Source organism: Mus musculus, chromosome 12 (assembly GCF_000001635.26).
Source record: "Mus musculus strain C57BL/6J chromosome 12, GRCm38.p6 C57BL/6J".
NCBI classification, from domain to species: Eukaryota; Metazoa; Chordata; class Mammalia; order Rodentia; family Muridae; genus Mus; species Mus musculus.
In genome coordinates, this window is record NC_000078.6 from 81792196 (window position 1) to 81807617 (window position 15422).

At 46.0% G+C, this 15422-nt stretch overlaps 1 long non-coding RNA gene across 3 annotated transcripts; it reads right to left on the reverse strand.

The window, feature by feature from the left end:
- Positions 1 to 234: 234 nt before the first annotated feature.
- Gm30706 lies at positions 235 to 15153 on the reverse strand. 3 transcript variants are annotated; one of them, XR_001780652.1, is made up of 7 exons: positions 14056 to 15153; positions 11123 to 11688; positions 10540 to 10747; positions 7785 to 7878; positions 7339 to 7413; positions 1431 to 1494; positions 235 to 1133 (listed from the first exon to the last, which is right to left on the reverse strand). It is a non-coding gene; the product is annotated as a predicted gene, 30706 (long non-coding RNA). The 3 variants fall into 3 exon arrangements; XR_001780650.1 differs by having other exon boundaries at positions 10540 to 11688; positions 14507 to 15153; XR_001780651.1 differs by lacking the exons at positions 235 to 1133; positions 1431 to 1494; positions 7339 to 7413; positions 7785 to 7878 and adding an exon at positions 9676 to 9720 and having other exon boundaries at positions 10540 to 11688.
- Between the last annotated feature and the right edge of the window lie 269 nt (positions 15154 to 15422).

Here is a 15422-nt window from a genome sequence, read left to right on the forward strand (position 1 = left end):
CCAGAGGCCCCTTTCAGAACGTCACACGAATGGGAGGGACTGAATTGCTCTGCAGCCTTTTAACCCAAACCCAGCCAGACTAGAAGCCAACTGTGGTGTCACACCTTCCGACCAGCCTTAATCCCAGAACCCACCCTTCCCTGCCCCCCAAACCTACAGGACAGCACACCCCGGACCCAGCCCTCCCCTCCCACCTTAGGGTCCTCAGCAACTAAATTCTGCCAGTGTGGGGACAAGCTGGGCCACCTGTCAGATCTGACCCACCTCATGCTCCCTGACTAGTGATCGTACCTGCCCCTAACACCCTGTACCCACTCTTAGGAGGCAGACCAGAGTATGTGTTTTATTTGCCTTCAGGTTTCAAGGCCCAAATCTTCCAAGCCAGGATGGAACAAGAAAAATGTCACTTAAAGGGGACAGTTTACTCCCCCACGAAGCTGGAGGTAGAAGGGAGAATGGAAACCACAGAGCCAGCTGGCTAAGCTTACGTTTAGCACCCTCCCCTCTTCCTCGGTTTCTTCCTCTTCCTCTTCTCTCCCTCCCTCCCCTAGAACAGCAGCACACAGCCTGAGCAAACACACACACACACACACACACAGACACAGTCAAGGTTCTTGCTTCTGTTGCCCAAGCCCCTTGGCCTAAGGGACTCTGGGATGAGAAAGCTCACTTTGCAAGCTTGGGGTGTCTTCTGTGTGGGTCTCAGATACATCTAGGTAACTGTTCTAACCTTCACTGGGGGTCACTGGTTGTAAATATATGTCCTCGTCCCTATTAATAACCCACACTGCTCACACTTGTCTCCTGTCACTCCAACTAATTCCACACTGGCTCTCACCCTCCCCCCAGCTCTTTCCACAGACAGTGGGGAGTTGCAGTAGCTCCTAGGCCCCAGCTGGGTCTGGGTTTGCTGTCCTGTTCTGCTAAGGCTTCCTCTCTCGTTGTTCCTGGGGCTATGACAGCAGACAGTTGTATCCCCATAGCAGAGAAAGCATCTCTTTCCTTCAGGTGGTTCCCCGTAGCAAGAGAAGCCGCTTTCTGGGGAGGCTGGCTCATCTGTAGCACGGTGACCCCCATCCACACCTGAGGTGCACAGGACTGCATCAGATCCACACTCGAGGTCTTGCCTAGTTCTGAGAAAAAGTCAGGGATGTACGGTGAAGTAGCCGCCGCCAGCTACCAAGGAAAAGAAGCCTAAGAGTCTGAGGTGTAAAGAGAGCCCTGCTGGAGCCCTGAGATCAGGGCAAATGCAGCCAAATGCAGCCGCAGCACCTTCACGGGAAGGCTTGCATCTCCTCATCCCCTCATATCATCTACATAGAATTTCCCCGCTTCCTGAAAACACGCCCAACCCTACTGCGATGTCAGAGACCTTGTGGGACACTTTCTTGCCTGGAAATCTTAGAGACTCCGCTATGGAACCACCTCACCTTGTCTCTTTGGCCGGATCCCCTGAAGCAAAGCACTTCGTGCTCTAGGCCTTACTGGATTCACCTGGAAAACAAATTCAATTTAATCAAAGCTTAACTCATGCAGAGACTGTAGCAGAGAGATCCAGGGGCAAAGGTGAGAGATGGTCTCTTCCCCACCCCCCCAAATTCCAAGTGAACAGGAGAGAGGGGGTTTAAAAGAAAAGTAGAACCTAAGGGGTGAAATAAGACTGACCTAGAAGGGAAGACTTGTCCTAGCTGGACACAGTGTGTACCCCTCTAATCCCAGTGTCCGAGGCTTGACTCAGGGAATTTGAGGCCAGCCTGGGCAACATAGTGCCCAGTCACATTCACTAATTGAATACCTGCTTTCCCACTCCTTGAGGTTACTCCAAGAATCAGATGAAAGAAAGGATACATACTTGTATGTAAAGCTCTATACAGGTGTAAGCAAATACTATCCCCTTACTCGGCTGAATCTCTTTACAAAGAAAAAAGCTCCCACAACTGAATCTACAAGGTAACAGAAGTACCTCCCACCGGGTGTCATCTTGGCCACGTGGTTGACTGAGCTGAGTGCTGGGGGTTGGGGGGAGGGATTCTGAGTGCAGAATCAAACTGAACCCCTTGGGGGTCCTTGTTCTGGGTTTGGAACAGGATGGAGGGAATCCAGTCTCGGTCTGGGTGGGATGAAATTTTTTAAATTAATTAATTAATTAAAAAATGCCAGGCAGCCACATCAGGAGAAAGATGGAGCTCAGGAAGGTTCAGAGAGGAAGAGAAACAGGAAGCACACACAGATTTCCCGGATCTGCCTCATGTCTGCCCCTGCCTGCTACCAACAATATCCCCAAAGAGGCTATCTTTTGCTCAGGGTAGCTGGGGTGTGCTTCGTGCAGTCCTAACAGAAGGTTTGTAATCAGTTTCTAAACAAACACGTTGAAGCTTACATGGAGCTCATGCTAAGAGCTGTGCTACTCAGTCAAAGACTATCATTGCTGCCATCTGTGTCTAAGCCTTCCGTGAAGAAGAGATAGATTCACTCTCAGTGGTATAAGCTAGTCGCTGGGTGTTAGCCTTCTGGCCAGCTTGTTCTCAAGATTCCCCAAACCACCCAGTTTTGCCCTGGGAGACTCTTGGCTGACACTTGAAGCTGTAACTTGTGAGCATCCCTGAGAACTTCTGTTGCCTTACATATGATGTTGCTGCTCCGTTCATCAGCGGGGTAACAGCCACTCCCACCGTACACACTTTGGGGAGCTCCCTCATCCTTTTCTGTGTTCTTCAGGCAATGTCCCCACCCTAAGCATTGTCGATGTAAGACTCATACTGGTCTGGGATGGAGAGATGGCTCAATGGTTAGGAGCACTTGCTGATCTTCCAGAGGACCTAGGTTCTATTCCTGGCACCCACATTGTGGCTCACCGCTGTTGTTAGCATTGGTTCTGGGGGACCCGATTACAGGGGTCTTTGTGACCTTAACCGGCTGCAGAGATATGAGCTGCCAGAAACAAGAAGTCAGTTTGGCTTACCATGACTCATATGACTCAGTCGCTGATGTTGGTTTAAACTGGAGTTAGATTCCACGTGGTTTACTTTAAACATATTTAAACACAGCACATTTGGTGAAAACTATTTTCGTGATCATTAACTCAATCCTATGTGTACAACAAACCACACACAAATCTCCTTCAGGAACAAAACAAGCTAAATACAGATCAGATATGAAACCCTTTGTACAGTCCATAAAGACAGGTTCTATAGGTTGACTGGGAAAAACAATTTTACAATAAGGGTCTAGGGGAGTGATCCAGTGCCAGAAAAGTCACAGATAGCGCAAAGGTCACTAGGTCAGAAACCATGTCCATTTCTAGCCTTCTGGGCAGATAACAGGCACTACACTCCTTCTTTTGGAGGAACAACCCTGCGTGCTTAACATCCTGGGTTTCTCTGGTGTTTAAAAGACAGCCATACTTCCTATCTCACCCCCTTTTGAGTTTTTAAAGAGAATTTTGTGGCTGTAATAGCATAAGCCAAGCTTGACTGCATAGCCTGCAGAATTGGTCTAACAAAGCCATAGGACTAGCCAGCAGAGGACCAAGAAAAGGGAGAGCCACCTTAATCGAGATGGCCTTCAAAGGTCACTTGAGAGATTGTGTCTTTCTCTTTATGCAGATCATCAATGTGAATATGAGCAGTATCTTGACACATTAAAACAACACATTCCAGAAAGGAAAGTATTTGGATTCTGTACAATCTGAGAATTAGCCTATAATATAGTCAATAAACATAGCATCATCATTTTGGGGGTCAGTAGCATTGGGTCCTTGTCTCTCCAAGGTCTCAGCTTGATGAATTAAAGTCTCGATGCCTCCCCCAAGTCATCAACTTCTTCTTCCTCTTGGGATGCCTCCTCTTGGTGTGCTTGTTATCTTTCTTCAGATGCTTCATGTGTCCAGTGTCTCTGGGATGCTGTCTTAGTCATGGGAGCAGACATCATCTGGGACTTCTTTCATTTTCTGAAAAGACTCGAGCGTAACCCTGCCCTGATGGTAGAGGAACTTGGGGCCCTTTCCACTGATTGGTTCCTAGATATTTCATTTAACATATACTGTGTCCATGTCTGTGCCTCCACTTTTGGGTAGTGGAGAAAGCATTATCCTTTAAAGTAAAAAAAAAATTTTTTTAAAAACCATGGCTTAAATTTTAAATGCCCATAGCACTAGGCATTTAAGGTGAAGATATAGTCCCCAATTTTATTTTTAAAATTTGTTGTTTAAGTAGTTAACGCTGTCATTCCACAATAGCTTTGACACTGTGAGTTGAAAGGGGTTCCGGCAACATGATTAATATTTTATACATTGTAAAAGTTGTTTGCTAATATAAGCAGGAGCGTTACCAGTTTTTAGTTGCAATGGATGTCCAGGAAAGGGAAAGGTATATAATAAATAATGACAGCATCCGAGATCGTTCTGCAGACAGAAGCAACAATCGTATTCTTTCCAAGTATCAACTGTTACAGGAGCATAATGTCAAAATTCAGAGATTTGAGTAGTATCTGTTTGCCCCAGTGGCATTAGAGTTTAACGCGCAAGGATTAGTTCCTCCAGCAGGGGGCAGTGGTGGTCAAGGAACACAGAGGGCAGGCACGCTTGTTCATGAGGTAGAGAACTACACTTGTAATAATTTTGCATTTTGATGAAGAAATTCATGAGTCTTTTAAGCAGCCTGAAATGAAAGTATTAGAGGTGAGGAGGAGGCCAGGGCATCTGCTTGAGCACTAGCGAATGTTACCAGGTCTGGCATATGAGAATGCATGTGAATGTGAGTTATGAAAAAATGCTGACTCCAAACACTGACACCATTGCATACACTAGCAAGATTGTGATGATAGGACCCTGATATAGCTGTCTCTAGTGAGACTATGCCAGGGCCTAGCAAACACAGAAATGGATGCTCACAGTCAGCTATTGGATGGATCACAGGGCCCCCAATGGAGGAGCTAGAGAAAATACCCAAGGAACTAAAGGGGTCTGCAACCCTATAGGTGGAACAACATTATGAACTTAACCAGTACCCGGAGCTCTTGACTCTAGCTGCATATGTATCAAAAGATGGCCTAGTCGGCCATCACTGGAAAGAGAGGCCCATTGGACTTGCAAACTTTATATGCCCCAGTACAGGGGAACGCCAGGGCCAAAAAGTGGGAGTGGGTGGGTAGGGGAGTGCGGGGGAGGGTATGGGAGACTTTTGGGATAGCATTGGAAATGTAAATGAGGAAAATACCTAATAAAAAAAAAAAAGAAAGAAAGAAAGAAGAAGAAAAAGAAAAGAAAAGAAAAAATGCTGAGGTGGTTGTTGTATAGGCGCCCATAGGGACAGAACTAACTGTGCACTAGCATTGGTGGTGGGATTAAGTTTAAGTCTTGAAGTGCTAGGATTTAAGACGTGCACCACTACTGCCTGGCTTAGTCTTACAGTTTCTAAAACAGAAACAATTTGAGCACCAATGGAGAGTGTGCTAAAATATCCAATGCAGAGAAACATCAAATAAAAGTTGGTTGGCTGCAGCAAGTTCAGACTGTTGAGCTGCACAACCAGGGCTGGGTGTATGCGGAGGGTGTGGAACTTGTATATAAGACATAAGCTCCCGTGCTTTTGAAGAGCCATTTTTAACAGTGATCTCTATAGGATCTCTAGATGTAATTTTAAGGAACACCCATGGGGTATCTTAAACAATTCTTAAAGGGATCTTTAGGATAACTAATACTTATAGATCCCAAGTAACATGTGATTGCTACCTGCCAATTGTGATCATCGTGGAACAAAATAATCAGCCAGAATTCTATTTAATGGCACAGTGATTTCTGTAGGCTCTCTACTAACAAGTGGCACAAGTTGCTGTGATGGCTCATATATGCTTGGCCCAGGGAGTGCCACTATTAGGAGGTGTGACCTTGTTGGAGTAGATGTGTCACTGTGGACATGGGCTTTAAGAACACATCCAATTGACATGGCCCAAAATCTTTTCTAAGTATTTGAGGGTACATTGCTTCGGAAAATTTAGACTGAGAGGGGATAATGGCAAATTTGTTGTTGAGTGAGAATATATTTTAAATAATTATATGGTGACCACTTTGTATCTTATCTGGAGTTAAGTTTAAATTTTCTTCTTCTTCTTCTTCTCCTTCTTCTTCTTCTTCTTCTTCTTCTTCTTCTTCTTCTTCTTCTTCTTCTTCTTCTCCTCTTTCTTCTTCCTCCTCCCCCTCCCCCTCCTCCTCCTCCTCCTCTTCCTTCTTCTTCTTCTTTTTCAAGACAAGTTTTCTCTGTATAGCCCTGGCTGTCCTGGAACTCACTCTGTAAACCAGGCTGGCCTCGAACTCAGAAATCTGCCTGCCTCTGCCTCCCAAGTGCTGGGATTAAAGGTGTATGCCACCCTTGCCCAGTCTTCTTTTTTTAAAGATTTATTTATTTTATGTATAGAAGTATACTGTTGCTCTCTTCAGACAGACCAGAAGAGGGAATTGGAACCCATTACGAGTGGTTGTGAACTACCATGTGGTTGCTGGGAATTAAACTCAGGACCTTTGGAAGAGCAGTTAGTGCTCTTAACCATTAAGCCATCTCTCCAGCCCCTACATTTTCTTCTTTTAGTTCATTTACCATGAAAGTTAAGCATCCATTTAAGTATTGATTAGGAAAGCATGAGCAGAGAATACATTCATACAATGAGTGACCAATGCCTGAAGGGCTTTAGGCTGCGCCAGCTTAAGTGCCTACATACATAATATTGTCACACAGTGGGGCAATGTTTTCATTAAGTGCCTACATACGTAATATTGTCACATAGTTTGACAATGTGTTCATCGCTTGTGGCAAAATGTTCCACTGATACTAAATAGTGGAGTGTCCTTGAGGAACCACAGTAGGCATGGGGAGCCCCAGCTGCAGAGCCTCCATTTGTTTTCACAGGAACATTTATGCCCCTGAAATCATACAGCAGCTGAAATTTATTTTTTGTCTTTTTATTTACAAAACTATAATGTAATTAATTACCAAAATAGGGGAATTCCAAGGTCTCACTGAAGGTTCTATATGTCCAGGTTGCAATTGTTCCTCTAATAGAATTGGGTCTATCTTAATTTTTCTCTATGAAGGGGCCACTGATCAATCCATACTGGATCAATTTTCCCTTTGATCCTGGGGTTAGGTTTGCTCTATTGGGAGTTTAAAAGCTTATCATCCCTGTCAAATTTGGATTCATATTCCTTAGCTCTATGTTTTCCCTTATTACATCATAGGCAAAGGCAAACAATCTTGGGTGGGGCTGGGGGTTGGGGGGGATGGGAGTGCTGGGGGCAGCCTCAGGGCAGCTTTGCGAGCCACCTGGCCCCTTGGAACAACTCACCCTGCCAAGGTGTGTCCAGAGGATCCCGATGGTCCTTCTAAAGAGCATTCAAGCAATATATAACTGCAGTCCAGACTGCAAAACAACAGACAGGGCTTCTCACCCTCCTTCTCATGGGGTCTTTTCACATTCGTGTCTATGTGACTCCAACTGTGGATAGCAATGGTTCCTTGTTCAGGAAACCCAGGATGGAATTTTACACTCACTTATACAAAGTTGCAGAACTGGTTTTTCATTTGTTTGTTTGTTGTTTTGTTTTGTTTTGTTTTTAAATATTTGCTCCCCTGGGTCTTAACAGATAGCTCAGATAATCATATAAGATGCGTTACCTCAGAGGACTGGGAAAAACCTGTGCTATTTCCCTGTCTCACTTACAGCTGTGACCCCTTCTGTGAGAGGATTGAACCCCTACCCTCTGCTTCTACTTAAAGAAAACATTTTCTTACCTTTTCCAAGGGTCAAGTCCCACATTGAGCATGTCCCACGTCACGCACCGGCCGTGGGGGTCTCTGCAACCGTAATGGGCTGCAGAGGGACGAACTGCAGGGGGCAAAATGGCAACTCAGCTCAACATGACTCAGCAGCTGTACTGGGTCAGTCTTCTAAAGTCTTACTCTGAGTAGTTTTATTTCAGGCATATTTAAGCACAGCACAATTTGGTGAAAATGGTCCTGGTGACAATTAACTCAATCCTACACGCAAGACAAACGACATGTAGATCTCCTTGAGGAACAAAGTGAGCTAAATAAAGATCAGATGTAACTACATTGAGATTCTTTGTAAAGTCCATAAAGATAGGTTCTATAGATTGACTGAGAACAACAAATTTATAATGAGGGTCTGAGGGAGGATGCAGTGTCAGGAAAGTTGGCCACACGCATAGCACCAAGGCCACCAGGTTAAAAAAGCATGTTCCTTCAAGGGAGGAACAACCCTGTATGCTTCTCATCCCGGGTTTCCCCGGTGCTTCTCTGTGAGAACAAAAGCAGCCATGCCTTCTAAGTACAATACCCTCTTCCAGCCTCCAAGGGCACCAAGCATGCACACAGTACACATCCATACATGCAGGCAAAACACTCATCCACATAAAACAAAATAAAAATAAATCTTTAACCGTACCCCCCTCCCCCAAAAAAGACCCCACACTGGTCAACTAAAATCTCTTTCGAGGGAATCTGAATCAAGCTGAACAGAGGAGCAAATATGGAGACCTCTGGACTTGGGCCCTTAAGACAAAGTAGTCCCTTTTTCTGGTCTTAGTTGTTCCTTTAAATCTATAGTCATCACACGAAAGATAAACATCATTTGACACAAATGAGCCAATGAGCTATTTTCATTTTATTTTTTGTTTTGGTTTGGTTTGGTTTTTCGAGACAGGGTTTCTCTGTGTAGCCCTGGCTGTCCTGGAATTCACTCTGTAGACCAGTCTGGCCTCGAACTCAGAAATCCACCTGCCTCTGCCTCCCAAGTGCTGGGATTAAAGGCTTGAGTCACCACTGCCCAGCACCAATAAGCTATTTTTAACCTTTACACATTAAATAAAAATTCTCCCTCATAAATGACGAGAAAGAAGGGAAGGGTGGAAGCGCCACGTTGCATCTTATCCCCTACCCAAGTTGCTGCCACAGCCAGGCTCCTATTTTAAGACCCTTTAATGGAGCTATATTTACACTGTTTTTACATTTTTATTCATGGAGATTTACACAAGTCATTTGGCTGACGGCTGAAGCTTATTTCAGGACAGTGCGTCTGGTATTCGTAGGAAGCCCCCCGTCGGCCTCCTCTGCACCTGTTCTCTCTCCTGCCAGGCCACCTGTGCTTATCTCCAAAGGGAAAAAACGTCAGAACCCAGAATGCAAAGCTGGACTTGAAAGGTAGAGCCAAGCCAGGTGCGGTGGTGTACGCCCACAGTCCTGGAGAAGGACAAGGTGGGCTGAATACAGGAACTCACAGCTCATTCACAGCATTGGAGACTTCGAGAGAGAAAGCAAGGGAGAGGGAGACAGACACACACACACACACACACACACACACACACACACACACACACAGCTACTTCTATATGCTTATACATGTATATGTATAAGCGTATATGTATATACATATATATGTATATGCTTGTGATCCTAGCACTTGGAGGTAGATGCAGGAAGATTAGAAGTTCAAGGTCATTGTATGAGTCACTGTTCTGTAAAAAAAAAAAATTTATTATTTTATGTATGTGAGTACACTGTAGCTGTCTTCACACCAGAAGAGGGCATCAGATCCCATTACAGATGGTTGTGAGCCACCATGTGGATGCTGGGAATTGAACTCAGGACCTCTGGAAGAGCAGTCAGTGCTCTTAACCGCTGAGCCATCTCTCCAGCCCGAGTCACTGTTCTTTAAAGAAACAATGGACAGAATGAACACATGGAATTTTCTAGAATGGTTTCTGGCCTCTGGTCCAAGTAGCCCAACAATGGCTGGTAGAAAGGGTCTAGTAGTTATCCAGCCTATGGGACCGGATGTCTTGGCAGTCCCAGTCTGGTGCTGGAGTCCCAGCGAAGTCCTAGAGAGCTATGGGTTTCAGTGTACATTTCACTAGCTAAGAAGTAGGTTCTAACACCAGCAAAGGGATGCCCCAGGGACAGGGGAGAAGAGCTTGACAGTGAGAGTGAAGGCAAAAAGCAGGCAAAACCCAGAAGCTTCCTCCTTCCGTGTCATTAATAGAGGCTGCCCCCAGAGGGTGGATCTTCTAACCTCAAATGATCCAACCAAGAAGACGCCTTCACAGGTGTGTCTAGCCGCCTGGGTTTAGTTAATTCCAGACTTAGTCAAGCAGAGAACCAAGATAAACCATGGCAAATCGGCCTCATGTGAGAAATCATCCTCATGTGACAAAGACAGCTACCTTGAAGTTGAAGAGCACCCCTGAAGTCTCCCCACCACCCCCCCCCCTTTTGATGGTTTTAAGATAGGCTGACAAAGACCTAGTGTCACAGCACAGGATAGAACATGCCCTGACACAGTGTCCTAGGCAGTAGGACATCCTGTGGGTGGGGGTCATGACCAAGCAAGGAGTCTTGGCTCATGGTCTACAGTCTCAGAATTCTGGAAGCTGAAGTAGGAGAATTGCCACAAGTTCCAGGCTGGCCTGAACTGCAGCACAAGAGCCTGACTCTAGGACAAGCAAACACCCCATCACCAATGTTCACTGACCTTCCACACAGTGCCAGCTGCTGTTCTAAGCAAGATACACAGATGGCCCTTCCCATCAGGCCTTGGAGCGTGTCTATATGTGGGTAATTGGTAGAACGTGGTCTTAGACATTGAGGCTTCAGCTCCACACCCCACACTTCTCATCAGAGGGAAGAGCCACAGTGTACAGGATGGTGTTGGTCAGTTTCCTGTTGCTGCAACAAATAACCTGAGGGGAAAATGGTATAAAGTAAGAAAGGTTTACTTTGGCTCCCTGCCTTGGAGGTCTTGGTCTCTGATTGGATTTCTCCATTGGTGTGGGACTCATGATAGCAGGAAGGCCTGGTAGAGCAGAGCGCCACCTCACAGGAGCCTCACAGGAGACAGGGGAGAAGCTAAGGACAAGACACCCTGTCAGCGGTGACACACCTAACATTAATACCAACAAATTCTGAACCCTACTGAGGTCAGAGCCTCCACAACACAATCACCCCTCAGTGAGTGGCTCCACCCACTAGTTAGCAAGAGAGTAAGCTTCACAATGACCCATTTGGAAGGAAGCTTTGTCTCAACCATAACAGGAATGAAGAAGAAGGCTACTCACCAAGCCATTCCAGTGGGCCAGATTTCAGCTCCTGGCTGCTACCCTGTGGGGCATCACACCTCCAGACTCCTGCGCTCCTGAAACTCTACCTTGGGTCAGATGATTATTGCTCCAAAGCCCACTCCAGGGACTAGATGCTGGTCAGGAGAGTGTCTAGCCTTAGTTCTGACCATACTGGCCTTTCTAATAGGTACATTGAGCCAAATCCCCATCCCAGGTACTTCTTACTGTAGACTTATCTTGCCTTTTGGGGAGTCTAGACATTCTTTGCTACCTGCTAGGACAAATTCAGGCATCAGAAAGGATCACTTCGTATTAAACCTCACGTAGGAAGTAGTGTGGTTGTCACTAGGTCCACCTCACTCATTTTGAATTCTTTGTTCCCAGTGAATATTTCTCTCTCCCTCTCCCCAAGTTAATCACATACCAGAGACGAAATCAACCTTAGCCATACAATTTGCCCTGCTTGCTGTATTCCTCCAGGGCAGTGGGCAGTCAACAATGGGCGCACTTCTTCAAAACAGAATCTGAGCCCGTTCCAGACAGTAGCTCCAGCAGAAAGCTCCCTGTAATGAAGTAGTTAAATCTTTACCCTGTTTGAGGCCTACTACTCCAAGTTGGCTGACCGGTCTAATTCATTCAGCACACACACAGCCCCAGTGCCACGCAGCGTCCTCCGAGGAGCCCAAGACAAGAATAACAAATACAGTCTAAGTGAGAAGGACAAAGGACAACACAGATGTTAATCACAGGGTGCCCCAAGATGTCAGGAAGGGCATGGGGAGGGGAAGCTGGAGAGGACCAGGCATGTGAGGAAAGAGGAGGCAGTCACAAGAAGTCTGGAAAGTATCTGCAAGTCACACCGGCACAGCCTGACAGGGAATCTATTTAAGGACAGCCCCAACAAAGAAACCTTATTAGCCAAAGCTATCAAAATAGACACACTTACTAAATATGTAGCCAGACTTCTCACTCCCACTGAGCCCCATATAGAAACATCCTACAGAAATAATGTTTTTTTTAATGTACTGTGAGATACACAGTGACATTCCTGTTTGAAAAATAAACTCAGCAGATAAAGTGTCATATGACAGTCACCACAGCCTTCAGGAGGCTGAGGCAGGGGGATTGTCATAGTAAGGCCCTATCAAAACGAAAGAACACGGGTGGAGAGTTAGCTCAGTGTTCAAGAGCACTTGTTCTCAGCCAGGGGCAGTGGTGGCGCACGCCTTTAATCCCAGCACTTGGGAGGCAGAGACAGGCGGATTTCGGAGTTCAAGGACAGCCTGGTCTACAGAGTGAGTTCCAGGACAGCCAGGGCTACACAAAGAAACCCTGTCTCAAAAAACCAAAAAGAACAAAACAAAAACAAACAAACAAAAAAGAGCACTTGTTCTTGAAGAGGAACCTGGTTCAATTTCCAGATCTACATGGTGACTCACAACCATCTGGGAGGTACAGTCCCAGGACACCCAATGCTGTCTTCTGACCTCTGCTTGCACTGTGACTACACATGTGGTGCACAGACATACATGCAGACAAAACACGCATGCACATAAAATAATAAAATAAATAAAAATAAAATTAAAATAAAGAAATACATTTTTTACTTATTTTATTTATTTCATGTATGTGGGTATACTGTCGCTATCTTCAGACACACCAGAAGAAGGCATCAGATCCCCATTACAGATAGATGGTTGTGAGCCACCATGTGATTGCTGCGAAACTCAGGACCTCTGGAATAGCAATTAGTGCTCTTAACCGCTGAGCCATCTCTCCAGCCCCAAAGAAATACATTCTGTTTTGTTTTGTTTTGTTTTGTTTGTTTTGTTTTCGAGACAGGGTTTCTCTGTATAGCCCTGGCTGTACTGGAACTCACTCTGTAGACCAGGCTGGCCTCAAACCCAGAAATTCACCTGCCTCTGCCTCCCAAGTGCTGGGATTAAAGGCGTGCGCCACCACCGCCTGGCTAAGAAATACATTCTTTAAGCAAACTAATTGAGATGCAGATGGCAAGCAGTTTCCCCATTATTGGAGCGAGGTGATGTGAATACTAGACACAGGTTCTTCGGGGTCTTCCTGGGAACCTGACGTTGACTTCATAAATGATAAGCCCATAGGAGCTATGCATCACTGCGTATTAGCCCTTCCAAAACTCACTCACTACTTAGAACAATAACCATGCATTTGCTTAGGGCTCTGTACTCTTGGCTCACCCAAGTCTTGCCCAGCATCCCTCATGAATCTGCTGTCTTCTGGAGCTACTGGATCAGGGTTGTCTAATATGCCCTGACTTGCTGGCTTGAGGTCTTTGTGCCTGCTGCCATCAGCTGTTCCTCTCAGCTGACGTCATTCGGTAGCCTGGTTCTGTCTCACGTGGTTGCAGGAGTGAGCTAGGAGGAATCTTTCAGAAGCTACCAGGTCTCTGCCACTCTTCTAGAACACACTCAGAGGGATGGCCCTATAAGGAAGCCATCTGTGGAGCCATGAGGAGGCCTGGAACAAAGACTTTGTCAGACTCTTCAACCTTTTGGACTCTTAAAACTGAGAACATTAATTTCTGGGTTTTATTCTTTGGTTTTGTTGTTGTTTGAGACAGGGTCTCTCTGTATATAGCCCAGGCTACCCTGGCTCACTCTGTTGACCAGGCTGGCTTCAAACTCACAGAGATTCGCCTGCCTCTACCCCCAAGTGCTGGAATCAAAGGTGTGCCACCATGCTCAGCTGCAATTTCTGTCTTTTAAGCCATGTGACCTGTGGCATTTTGCTATGGCAGAAACCTAATCAAGCTCCTACAGTCCAGGCCTCTGAAGCTGCTAAAACATTTGAGAATAAGTTTTGTGTGTGTGGAGATGAACTTTCATTTCTTCTGGGATACTTACTTACATAAAAAGTGGGATGACCAGGCTATATCGCCCACGTGCATTTACCTTTTAAAGAAACCAATGGATTCTTCCAACCTTCCATGGTAGCTATTTGGCGTTGCCACCAGCAGAGAACAAGCTGTGACCTCGTATCCTTGCCAACCTTCCCTTTTCATTGTGATCATGCTGGTGACTGTGTAGTGGGCTTAATTTGCATTTTCCTAATGACTCATGGCATCAGTCAGCTTTTTATGACTTTTAAAATCATCTTCCTATATTCTTTGGTGAACTATCTGTTCAAATCTTTTGCCTTTTAGTGATTGGTTCCGAGTTAATTAAATGTAAGTTTGAATAAACGGTAGCGTGGAAGTCAGTTCCAGGTTCAGCAGGCTCAGGAGACCAGACCTTCTAGAAAAGAGGCAGCAGGCATCAAAACCTTGGAGGAGATCTGAGGGTGAAGAGAACTTGTGGGTCTGAAGATAGCTTCCAGCATCTTCATGCTTTTGTCTAAACTTACCCCTGAGATAACACCAACTTCCTCCAGCTCCTCCAACATCCCCATCCTTTTGACACTTTTGACAATTTCCTGGGCCAGGAGTACCCTGGCCTCAGTCCCTCTTCCTGGAAATTCACCAAGCCTGTGGGTAAATAAGATTTGGCTGAGAGCGTTGTCTGGGAGCACCAAACAGTGTCTGAAACAGTCTAGGGAGGACCTTGGAAGGGAGGAGCGAGGAGGAAGGAATGAAGAGAGATAGGAGCCAGCCTGCGCCATCAAGGACACTGTGTTCAGCCGTGGATAACAGCAAGCTGGAGGGAGATAAGCGGGAAGCCGTGCGGGCCAGAGCAGGAGAATGATAAAGGACCAGGCGGCTGAGTTATGAAGCTGATTTAATAGAGTTCACTGAAGCTCATCCATTTAGCAAAATGTCGCTGAAGCTAATGTTCCATCAGAGCCTAAAAGGAAACACTGGTAAAAGATAAAAGCTAGGAGAACAGCAGACATAAACGTCAGCTTGTCTGGCGGGGCTGACTTTTTAGACCATGTTTTCTGCGTTAAGAGGCTTTGATGTGAACAGGTCTCTCTGTGTTGTAACAAGCCTCTAGGTGACACTTTTCTAATCTCTTCCACGCTCCTCTTTTTTTCTTTTCTCTTACAGTCCTCCCTACCTGTGGCCTCCCCTCCCTCTCCTCCTCCCAGTTCCTCTCAGCTCCACCCCGCGCCCCTCCCATCCACTGCCCCTCCCTTTCCCTTCAGAGAAGAGCAGCTTCCTCCCAACGGAACACAGCAGAAACCCAAAGATGCGGTAAGACTAGGCACAAACCCTGAAGTCAAGGCTGGACACAAGGCAACCCAGGAGAAGAAAAGGGGTTCCAAAAGCAGGCAAAGAGTCAGAGACCCCCCCACTCTTACTGTTGAGTCCCACAAACACCCC